This window comes from Rhamphochromis sp. 'chilingali' (assembly GCF_963969265.1).
Source record: "Rhamphochromis sp. 'chilingali' genome assembly, chromosome: 12".
Taxonomy (NCBI): domain Eukaryota; kingdom Metazoa; phylum Chordata; class Actinopteri; order Cichliformes; family Cichlidae; genus Rhamphochromis; species Rhamphochromis sp. 'chilingali'.
The window spans coordinates 31,354,727-31,367,346 of record NC_137939.1 but is presented as its reverse complement, the minus strand read 5'-3'; the positions used below and the strand labels follow the sequence as shown (position 1 = coordinate 31,367,346).

The 12,620-nt window shown below is 41.9% G+C and overlaps 1 protein-coding gene across 4 annotated transcripts in view; it reads right to left on the bottom strand.

Annotated features, from left to right (window-relative positions):
• The window catches only part of plekhg5b (pleckstrin homology domain containing, family G (with RhoGef domain) member 5b), a gene marked incomplete at its 3' end in the record, with an annotated part of 79,527 nt that overhangs the window by 30,271 nt on the left and 36,636 nt on the right, over positions 1-12,620 (bottom strand). The window contains exon 1 of one of the 4 annotated variants that reach the window (XM_080899831.1): positions 8,706-9,030. The exons of 2 other annotated variants lie outside the window; for them this stretch is intronic. Of the gene's footprint in view, positions 1-7,886; positions 7,987-8,705; positions 9,031-12,620 lie in introns of those variants that run through there. One more of the 4 variants, XM_080899830.1, reaches the window with a different exon arrangement.

Sequence of the window (12,620 nt, the reverse complement as noted above, 5' to 3'; positions counted from 1 at the left end):
TGTCATATGAGTGCGTCGCGTGAGTCCCCTGCGTGCCTGCTCTCAGATCTGCCCGGATTAGTGGGGTAGTTTGGGGCGGCATGACTGCAGATGAAAACGCTGAAAACACAAACACACACAGCCCCAGCTTCGCCCCTTACCCAACAGCTGAGAATACACACACAGGCCCCAGCAGCGGCCCCTTGACTTGGCTTACCAGATCCGATGCCACGTGGCACGCGCTTATGCATCCTTGCTTTCACACATCCTGCAGCTTGCCAATTCTCCCCACATGCATAATTGAACGCACAAATACAGGCATGCCTGCTCAAAAATTGTGTCATCGATGAGCCGCACAGCAGTTGTTCAGCTGTAATAAAGCTGTTTTTGTTTGAAAGAAGATGACTCGAGTCTCCTGAGGTGAATCAGGATTACCTCAACACAGTCGTCCATGCAGGGACACACAGTGAGGCTATATCCACACACATACATGACAGCTGAGGATTATTTTATTAAAGAAAAATTGCTTTACAGAACATTAGGCTACTTCACACAGTGACCTTAATGACATTACAGTGGGGAATGGTTATCTTAAGTTTAAATTCAAATTTCTTAAACATGATTTATAATTAAAAGATGAAACTTGTGGGTTTGGAGCCACATCAGCCAGGCAGTTTAATTTGGCTGCGAGCTCCTCACCACCACCACCAATAATTTTGGTATCCTGAGGACAATTTTATATAAGTGCGGACAGCTTGCCACATCCTCACAAGCTGGTAATAACGCTTAGTGCATCATATAATTCCCCACACAGAGAGAAAGGCAGCAGACCCAGATTACAGATCTGAGTGAGTGTGATACGAGGCCCATCCATCACAGGGCTGCTTTAAAGACAATCTGCTCAGTAATGCAAAAAGCCAAAGCTACACTCCTGCCTGTCTGCAACCTGACTTCAGTTCCCCCTCAAACCTTACTCAGCCTTCCTCCGGAACAGCTTGTCCTGCCAGAGAACACCTAGCGCTTATGTAATAGCACGCATCACTGTGTGCGCTTGCATCACGTTAAAGTTGAAGAAGAGCAACGAGATATGGTTCCTCTCTGTGTGGTCTGAAAGAAGAGGGGGAAAAAGACTAATCCTAGTTTTGTTCTGTAAGTGTCATTAGGAGGTAGAGTTTGATGGGAATTTATCAGCTATTCAGAAATGCTGAAAACTAAACCAATCTTACATTATAAATACAAAAAAAGAAGAGTTACTTATTAGGTTGATAAGCTTAAAACTTGATAGAAGACTACACCAGTCTATCCGATTCATCTACAAAAACACACAAATCAGTGATTATCAGTGGTGCTACAGAGTGATTTTTGTTTTTAATCACAGACCCTGGCCCAGTGTAACCCTGTTCAGGAATGTTTCATCCACTGCACAGTAGACAGCCCCGGATGGTTTGAATCGAAAGAGCTCAGAGAGGACACGTGCGCTGCTATAACCAAATGTCCTGTACGTTTGCCAAATCAGTCAGTTCTTCTTCATGTGCGGTGTCCCGGCGCTTGTAAAATCACAAGTACTGATTTAAGTCGCTGAAAGTACAGATTTAATCCCACCCTTATTGTCGCCTGTCAGAGTTGACACCACACTTCAAAAGCGTTGAGCCAGCAAGTTGGGCTTTGTGCTTTGTCAGAATTGTTCTCACACAATGCGTTTTATTCTTACAAGGGAATCCTGTTTAAAATGTCTCATCGGCTGGTTTCGGATGCATACGTCTTGGTAACTTAAAGAGCAGCGCACAGGCGAGCTTCACCAGGGGAACCATGCATGACTGTCTTCAAGCATTCCTTGAGGCAGCCTCAAACAGGCTAGACCCAGTACAGACACAAGTTCAGAAGGAGTGCATTAACCCCGAGGCAAAAGCGAAACATTTGTGTAACATAATAGGAATTTGTTACAAATAATAGGAAGTTGTGTTTTCTGATATTTTTCAATTGAAAGCAGGAGCACCGGTAACAGCTTCAAGAAGACATTTGGTAGACACCCAGAAGAAGAAATAAAAAGGAGACCCGTTATGCTTTTATTTTTTGTCATATATGCTTTTACAGGGCTAACACATGTGTTAGCCTTGGGTCTACGTGTTAGCCCTGCGACAGACTGGAGACCTGTCCAGGGTGTACCCTGCCTCTCGCCCTAAAACAGCTGGGATAGGCTCCAGCACCCACCACAACCCTGAAAAGGATAAGCAGAAGTGAATGGATGGATGGATATGCTTTTACAGTGGCGGATGCTCATATTAAAAATGGCCACAAACATTTGTTTTCAGGCAGTTTTTTTCCCCACTCTTGGCTCCGTCAAAGAGAAGGGATATTTCTAACATGCTTATCTCACACACACACACAGCTCCGGCTATGGGCAGAAATCCTCGTCCCACCTGCTATTCAAACCATCTGTTGACGAGGCGCAGCCAATCAAAATAAAGCTGACTGAAAGCAGCAGTTTTTCTGGCATGCCACACATCAGATGACAGAAAAAAGTTCACACCCTACACCACACAACTTTTAGAAATCATTAAATACAGTTTTAGGTTTTATTTTTTTTTGTTTCATCCTTTCTTTTCCCTCTTGTCATTGATGTCCCAGCTGCAGTGGCTTTATGTGGAAATACAACTTAAATGGCTTGTTTCAGTCAGTGGATGAACTGAGAGGGGCAGTATCTTAATGTGTTTAAGAATAAATCGACTGAGCTGGGAATATAAAAAGGATATAATAAGTCCCCTTTAATAAATGTTGTTTTACTTTTAGTGTGTGTATATTCCAGGGTGGATATGGACAGATGGGTTTATGTAATACATGTAAACGTTCTGCATCTGAGAGAAAAACATAGCTCCAAAAGGAATAAAACATATTTTTTCATTGCCTATTCCTACACAACACTCTTCTACTGCACCGACAGACATGGCTGTATGTAACAGTGGTGCCCACACCCATAGAACAAACTCAACTCCCTATCATTGTTCAAAGTGGTTGTCATCAACCACCCCCCACCCCAGCCTGTCCACCACCACACACACACACACACACACACACACACACACACACACACACACACACACACACACACACACACACACACACACTAGAGAACATGGAATCAAAGGTAGCCTGAATCAACACAAAACACTGTATGCTTCATATTGAGTATAATGCATAACACTGTTTGTTTAAGTTGAATGTATAGTTCGAGGTCAAGCTTCTGTCAGACAGTGAAGGAGCTCACTGCACTCCAGTGTTTGTTGAGATTGCAGGTGACATCTATGTGCAGTGTGTTTAATTACACTCGCCAACTTTGATGCTTACCATCGTTCCACTCCCACAGAAGAAGCTGTGTTAAGGTCCTGTCTTGACATGCACGCATTGACTGATTTGGCAGCTGGTCGAGATTCTCCTCCGCAGTCAGTTATTTTAGCCTCAACACCGCTGCTCATCAGTTATGGAGCTGGTCTGGATAATCCTGCTACAAGTCAACCTCTCACCTTCTTCCAGCTGTGAACACCCTCACACTCCTGCCCCCCCTTTTACAAAAACACGGAAGGAAAAATGCTCAAGTGCATCTCAATAAGCACACCTACGCACACAAATGATTGGTTAGCAGCACCAGACCAGCAATAGTCATGCACAGTCTTGTTCGAATACTGCGACTGCATTTAAGTCAGTTAAACATCCAGACAGACTTTGGTCAGATGAACTCACACAGTCTAAAACATCAAACTAATTAAAGGTAACTCAGACACAAGAACACATCACCCATGGTTCATAGTCTAAGGCTTAAAGGCAGATAACCACTGTCTGATTTTTTATAGTCAAATACACTTATGTACTAATGTTTGACCTGTCTGCATAAATACAAGACACTACACAAACACAAGTGTACTTTCTCTGGGAAATGAAGTACATGGAGCTGCTGTACTTCAAACAAGCAGTTATTACATAATCTGAATCCTCTGCTGCTACTATGAGGGGATCCACTGGTTAATCAAAGATAACAGACTTGCCCCCTTTGTGGAACGGGTCACTGCAAATTAAAACGTTTTTCTAAAGGATCATTTTATCCTGCTCCCATCTACAGAGCAAGATGGTGTGAATAAGTCGACTGAACACCTATGGGAGATTTGGGAGCACTGGTTTATAATAGTTTCACTATTATCAAAACATCAAATGAGGAAAAATAGTGCTCCATCCCTCCCGTAGGGTTTGTGAGCCTGGAAAGGGAATCTGTGAGATCACCTATTGGGGAGGTCACCTATTGGTTTGTGAAGTCGTGCCTCTAAAACTCAACTGGAGCATTTCAGCCATTGTCATCTGCACCAGAGACTGAGGCAGAGGTGGATCTTTTTATCAAGCTGCGTTTCTTTTTCAGTACCTTTGTCTTAAGAGCCCCCTTTCATTGTCCTCTCGGGACTAAAGCACGCAGCCCCATAGGGCCTCCCTGTGTATGCTGGAGTGGGCCTACTTTCCTAAACATTACAGAGTTGCCATTAGCTGTGGCCCGGTAGGTGGGATTGAAAACAGCACAGAGTAAGGCTGCAGGAGATCAAAGAGGTAGCCTGGGCAGGCCAGGCCCACGTCTGATTTATTTTTCAATAAATAAACAATGCATCTGTTGAGGAGTGCCATTGGAGAGCCCCGCCGCCGCTGCTGCTGCTCCTTGGCTCGCTTTCTTCTGCTGCCATCTGTCCTCTGGCTAAGCAAAGGGGGCGGAGGAGGATAGCCAGGCCCCCGTTTTTTACTGCGGCCCTTATGCAACACGACTGTCTGCCTGTCTGCACGCCTGTTCCTCATTAAGAGACTCTCCCTCACCGTGGTACAGTACAGTGCTGACGCCTTGCACACATATGGATTTACTCAAACAGAGGCACTTGTTGTGTTACATCTTTCCAAGAGAGAGCCCAAGTGTGTGTGTGTGTGTGAGAAAGAGAGAGCAAGAGCGAAACAGTGTGTTCACCAAACTTATGTATACTCATAAAAAGGCCGACAGTGGTAAATTCTGGTGATGGTACTCATTCATTAAACAAAGATCAAGTGCAAGCAGGAGAAGCAGTTAACAAGGGATGATGTCATTCAAAGGCAAGTGGAAATAAAACAATAAAAGCAAAGATATACAGCCTAATGACCCCTACATGACATACTGCCGATTTAACCAGTGGACAGGTAAGAAGTGATCATTTATACTTTTACTGTGTTTGCAGTTTTACTACTTAAAACTAGTAACTGCCAGCAAATCAGCTGAATCATATTTAATTCAGTTAACTGAAATTTTATCGGATGTAAGGACTTAGCTTCTCCATGCCAACATTTTTAGGCACTTTTAAAAACCAGACACCTGGCAAGGGTTTTCATCCACAGCAGAAAAGTTGAAGGTCACTTTAGGATCTTTGGATGGATGTTCAGAAATTCTGTTTGCAATCCTTTTGAGAACAATGACACATTTTATAGAAAGGTTATGCGATTTCTAAAATGGTGATGGAAAAAAAGGGCCTTTTCTTCTTTTCTTTTTTTTAGATGTTGTAAAATACTATAAATAGCAGAAGACATCTATAGCTGCATGTTTCTGGGAAGAAGTAAAAGTTCTCATCAGCCGAAAGTCCCTGTAGGAGCAATAACGAATTAGCCTGTTCTCATTCCCAGAGCATCTGATACTGCCATTTTGTCAAACTCATGCTAGGATCTATGCAATGAGGCACTGGTTTCATAGCAGAAGTGGGAAGGATCTCACCCCTAACTAGCATGCAGACACTCATAAAAGGAACCCTTGGCAGCACATTTAAGCTGGCCCAAAGTACTGATATTATGAAACACAGTATTTAGTTCCTAAATCTAACCAACCAGTGAAAGTGAAAGCAAAAGCAAATTACTATCCAGTGAGGGAAAATAAAAAGGATCAATGTGACATGATATGCCAACTCCTTCCTGACATACTAAGGAAATACCCTGCCGACATCTTCTAAATAGGAGTTTATTTGGCACTCTTTAAAATGAGACACTTATGTACGCCTCTGACATTCACACTGCCATTGGAAAATCTTTTGCAGATCTTTGTTACGCCAAAGATTTCTAAGAAAATAAAGAAATGTTAACTCCCACTGTTTGTGTATAGCACTCTGTCTTCGGGGCGATATAGACCAATTTGGAGTGGACGTCACGGTTACGACACTGCAGTTGCTTGGGCGGCGGAATAAAAGTAAAACAAACATGGCAAGATTCTCAGAATAAGAACTGGACATAAGACAGAAATGGCAAAAATCATCTAGAATGCAATGAAAAGGAAAAATGCGGTGCTTGAGCAAAAAGTGGGGTAAACCCAGTGTACTGCAGGGTCAACACAGAGAGACACAATCACACCTATGATCAATTTAGAATCACCAGTTTATTTACCAAGCATGTCTTTGGACACTGGGACGAGTGCTTGGAAAAAACATGCAAACTCCACCTTTAAACCAAATGGTTCACCTTGCGATATCGAACATTGTTCTCGTAAGAGCTCCATTAACAATAAAGTAAACAGTTTATTCAGTTTATCTTACGTTTGAGATAAAACTAGGAGTGCAGGCACAACAATCAACTGCAGGAATATGAAATGTTTGCTCAGCTATGGCAAGTACAGCAGATCTCGGATGAAGCAGGAAGTCTGTCTGTAAACTGTAGTGGGTGTTTACACCAGAGAGTTTGGGTAATCACTTTAACGTGTTTTCTCTTCAAAATAAGCTTGTATGATCATCTCGCTGACGTGCCCCCCCCCTCCACTTTCACCACAAACTTTGTTTTGTCAATGCTCTTGTGTCAGATCGCCAGTTAGATTGATAAATAAAGTCTAAATTAAGCTGAATTACGCCAAAAGTAGACATTTCGCAATCTTTTTATCAGGGTCATTTAGATTCTCACTGCAGACTGGAGATACCAGTAACTGTATACAGTATTTCTTAATGTCATCCTCCTCTGCAAAGTGACACATGATGAACAAGGACTGGATTTTCCCAGATTACATATAGACATTTAGAATAAATGAGCTTATTCTGTATTACTAACACATGAACATCATTTATATTGCCACTACATGGAAAACATTTTTTTAAAGACCCAAGAAAAATGTATTTCTACTTCCTCTTATGGTAACAGATTAGAATATATACAAATTATATTGGGTGCCGTTTCCATATATTCATTAACTATTCTGTGAATGACTGACTTGGGGATGCATCAACACGCTTTCCTTTATCATTTCCCCATATCACGTACAGCAGAGCACCAGACAAACCATCTAAAGGCGGAATGAGATCCAAAGCTTCATCTGTCAGCACACGGCTCTCCGAGTTTGCCACTGAAAGTAACAGACTCAGGAACAAACATGCTCACAGGAAATACAGCAACTCTTTTTTGGGGGTAAAACAGACAACGCATTCCAGAGAAAGTTATGTTTCAACATGCAATGAAGTTTGCCCAAGAAAAATATTACCTCCTCATTTTTTCACAGCTCATTTTACTAAAGCGCCCCCCCCACCAAGAAAACAAGAATGCCAGCACTACTTTTTTCATCTCCCTTACAGGCTGTATGAGTTTAAAAGAACATTAAAGTGAGCTAAACTGGCTGAAATCAAATTATCTGACTGTCTTCAGCGGAAACGCAGCTGACCCTAACTTCTGCTACTTGGTCAAATATTTACAGGAAACCCAGATGACACATGCTACTATCACTATGCTGTCAATGAGGAAAAAACAAAAAACACAATAAAATAAAACGCATGCCTCATGAGAAGAAGAACACCAATAAATCCTCTCAGAGCTGAAGAACTAAATGACAGGCTCGACACCATTCACCATTCAAGACCATCAATACAACTTCATGAGAGAAAAACACCACTCACCAGCAGCTGCTCTCTCTCTGCTTGGACAAAGTCAAGTGTACTGACTGCTGTCTCAGTCAATGCTGGCTGACTGTGACGTAACCAGCCTTCCGATCCATAGCTTCAAGGCAGTAGAAGAGAGCGGGATAGACAGGAGGGCGGTGAGCAAGACCAAAAAAGGAGGAAGTGAGAGGGGGGGGGGGGATTGGCTATTCCAAGTGAAATGAGAACTTTCAATGAATGTTGATCTGGATGCAAGATGTTCCGAATAAGACTTGGAAATTGATTATTTGGAAACCACTTCCAGTTTGGTATAAAGAATATGGAAAGGAGAGAACAGCGGTGGGTGCCAGGGTGTATACTGGTCTGTTGATATAAGAAGCAGATGTGAAATATGCAGACATACGAGGAAAAACAGACTTAAAGTGCTGGTCTGCACAGATGTAGATGATACCTACAGGCAGAAATAAGACAAGTACTGCCCAGAACGAAAACTGTAACTGAAGGTCTGCCCACTTTGAAGTCATTAATTCCTCATATCATTCATTTGTCAAGCAAAGAAGTCCAAAAACTACTCAAACGAGATAACTTTGCTTATTCCCATATAATGAATTCAACACATCGAGTTTATTTTGACTAGACAAAATAAACCATTAATTAAAAATCAGCCAGTGACAGCGATAATGTCCAGATAAAGCCCCACGTGAATTCAACTGCTAAAGCGGCGCATTTCTCCCAGCTGTTCTGGGATGAGTATTTCACAAACTTATCTAACAAAAAGGAAAACTTAAAAGCACCATCACCGCAAAATCTAAGAAAAACAATCTACGTTATCTTTACCTGCCATAGAAAAACTCCACGTCTCAGCAAAGGTAACAGATCGATATCTCCAACGTCCGATAGGCAGCAGGTAGTGAAAGTTTTAGTCCCAAAGTGAACTGAACTTGCTGTATAACTTAAGTTTTTCTAGTTCCTGAAATAATTCAGAGTTTCAGGGTGACGCTGTTAATATGACACACGGCTGGAGTGTGACAAAGCCGAGAGCCTCACTCGCTTTACTACAGCAGACACACAGACAGAAATAATCAACCCCACCCCATCTACTCATTCTCACCCAACAAGCTCACACACATCCAGGCTGACTCATGCAAACTCGCACTTAAACTCGTCTTTTTCCCCCTGAGAAACGGATTGATTTTCCATCAGACAAGCTGAGGTTTCACCATCGAACTAAACGGGCAAATTACAGAATAGCTGCGTCTTCGTGCCTAAGCTCAGCTCCACAGCTTGTTTTAGAACTTAATTTGAACTTTGACCCCACCGGAGCAGGAGGTCAAATGAGGGAGTTGAGTTTGGTTTCTTTCCAAAGTGCTGACCAGGGGGAGGAAAAGGAAGTAAATCTGTCAACATTGCCATCGGCACACTTTTAAACCTACGTTCACGGCTCCCTGTTGCTCAGTCTGGATCAGTTTTAGGGGGAAAAAAACAAAAAACAAAAAACAGATAATGATGAAGGAGACAGGAAATCAAAAACAAAACAACAAAGATATTCAGGTATCACACATTTTCCCAATTCTTTTTGTCATGTTTTAAAGTTGAGAAGTTTTTAAAGGGACGATCCCCTATGTTTATATGTCAAAGCCATGAGATCACTAGATGGCTCCTGTGAGTGCTCAGACTGGTGAACCACATGTACAAGGTATCCTGTTACTCCCGAGAAACATCTGCGTGAAAAAAATAACCCGGATTACGTCACAGTGACATCAGCCGGTTTCACTCAACTCAAGTCTGAAGACGCATTTAAAACAAAGTCTGCAGCAGTCAACTGTTTACAGTAATTTTGCTAGTCAGTCGCTTTAGAGGAAAAGTGACAAATATTTGAGAAACGGTTTAGGAATTTCTGCTTGTTTTTATCTCACAGCATGAATTCTGGCCTGTTAAAACATGACTTGTGTCCAAACTAATTAACTATTTTTGGCAGCTCCCTTTTCACAAAGGACGGCCACAGCAGGTAGCATGTTTGGTTTGGCAGATTTTTACGTCTCATGCCCTTCCTGACACAACCCCAAAGGGATTTGGGTCTGCCTGGAATCAAACCAGGGATCTTTGGCTTGTTTAAACCACTTCACTGTGGAGCCTTTCCTTCTTAACTGATTAATTAATTAAAGGTAATCTGCAGATTAATAGGTGGCGCACTGGTGCAGTGTTTAGTACTGTCTCACAAGAAACCCTGGGTTCAAATCCACTGGCTAGCTGAGGCTTTCTGTGTGGATCTTTGTGGGTTTTCTCCAGATACTTTAACTTCCTCCCAAAGTCCAAAGTCAGGTTAGTTAGTGGGCTTAAGTTAATTGGTTATTCTAAATTGGCTGTCTTTCACTCTGTGTTAGACTGGCAGCGTGTCACCCTGTTTCAGCTGGGGTACAGCTAAACTTGACAAACAGTTAAGAAAATAAATGGATGGAATCTGTGGATTAACAGCTGTGATGTGCTACTTTTTTTGTGCCAGTTTTTTGTTTGTTGTTTCAAATCAATAAGTCCTCTCTTTGGCCTCTTAGGAGGAAAAAAGTCCCTGGTTCATTTTTTTTTTTTTTAAAGGTTTGGACTGCTGACATTTAGTGACCAAACAAATTATTAATAGTGTGCAATGAACAGTCATTACTTGTAGCCCTAGTTTGGTGCGGTATGTGTAGGAGGGTGAAGCCTTGTGTGGGCTTGTAGTGTAACAGCATGTGAGATTTACAGCCTAAATTTCCTGTTACAGTCTGTTGCGCTGACCACAAACACTCAGCCCACTACTCTCCGTTCTGTTGTCATTCAGGTTAATCTGAGATGAGCCATGTTTAAATCCCCCACAATTAGCCTGCTCGCAAAAAAAATTTCAAGACCCCTGAGGCTCAGGTGGGGGGGCACAAGAGAGGCAAGGGTAGACTTTGGTGAGGATCGAGTGGTCAAGTGGGTAGGTCACAATACACAAACTCCACCTCTTCTTCTCTCACAACTTCAAAACAAGGCGACCTGTTGAATCTTTATCATCTCCACCACCCCCCGCTGTCAGCGTTAATCAGGGGGAGGCTATATTTAAGAGTGGATAGCAGAGATGCAATTACCCAGAAGGATTAGCCCCCCAGTGGCAGTGCCATTGTAGAGGGAGCGGACTTGAGTGGCCTTCCCTTGATGCCTACCCGTAGCATTAACCCTTCAATAACTGTAAGCCCCGATTTTATTTCTTTAAATCTTCAAGGCAGTTGCTAAATAAAGAGGACAAAAGGAAGGGAAATGTGAGCATTAAGCTAACAAAGAAAAGCAAGTCAGCAAGAAGAAAAAAAAAAAAAGACACGTAAGGAAAAAGATTAAAAGACCAATAATTCACTCATGATGCTGCTGGAAGTTCCAGTTTCGTGTCTGGCTTCAATTGAGAGCAAGCATTACATGCTTCCACAGCCATAATAACACACATTAAATTAGAGATTTTTCGAAGCTTATTATCGCCTCTCTAACTAAGCTGTGCTGACTGCCACTCTCAAAGCATTTCATTAAGCAGCGGTTGTTTACATTCTCAAAACACTCACAACCAATAATTAGCAGGATTTGCCTTGAGAAGACTCATCGCATGCAAGGGAGGTGTGGGGGTTGTTTTCCCATCCCATCTCTACACTCTAGGCTTTTTCCTAACGCTTTGAAGCTAGGCTACATTGGTCAACCGTTTCCATAGGAGCGTCAGTCGGGTAGGTACCCTCTTCCTGTTATTCCCCAGTCCACTGCGATGGTGTTTCCTGACTGGGAACCTCTTGGATGGGATTGAACTGCTGTCCCTAATCCCCCTACACACACCAACTAGTGTTTGCACTTCCTGTGGAGACAATGTATGGACAGAGGCACACAAGTCATTGTCCATCTTGTTTGTTTTTGCGGAATGTCCATCACGCTGATTTTCTTTCCACCGAGCCACGTCGACGGGCTTTTGCTTTTTTCCACATTTCACCGTCATCGCATCCATACTTTGAGTCTGTGTGAAAAATTAAGAATCAGCTGATTCTTTACAACCCATCTTCTCCTTTGTGCTCAAAGTGAATGGACCTCAGGAGCTAAAGTTATTTAATCAGTGTGATATTTTTTTGAAATGTGTTCTTCTCCATGTTACGTCTTTATATTTTACAGACTATATTAGAAGGTTATTTTGATACAGAAGCTAGATGAATACTCTGATAACAAAATATAGGAAAAATGTGGCCTTTCAATATGCCACAACTTGTTTTGATCCACCACCTTTCCCGCATGGTGATATGATCCTTAAACATTTACCCCAAACACACTTTGATGTTTTCTCCATTGAATTACCAGAAAGTGGATCAAATATCCAAGATGATAATTATTGTTTCTGACATATCCTATTGCATCTGATATTGCTGCTCAGATTTGCAAATAAAGAACCTTTTTGCTTTAGACTGTGACACATGGGGTGGATGTAAAAGGTATCCAGTTGCAATTTTTAACAGATCTTGAACATGTTTTGAACTTCATGTGGATATCTCCTATACTTATGAAGTAATGAGGGCTTAAAATAGTAAAAAAAAAATAAAAATGCAAAATTTAAAAGACACCTACGTAGTTTGAATATTTTTTGTTACAAGCCATCATAGTATGAGGATAAAAATGTTCAGGTCTTTATTAAAGACACAAAAGGAATTGTACAAAATCAGGTAGTTCATATAGCTGTGATGGCTAGCCAAATGGCTATATCTGTTCATATAGCCA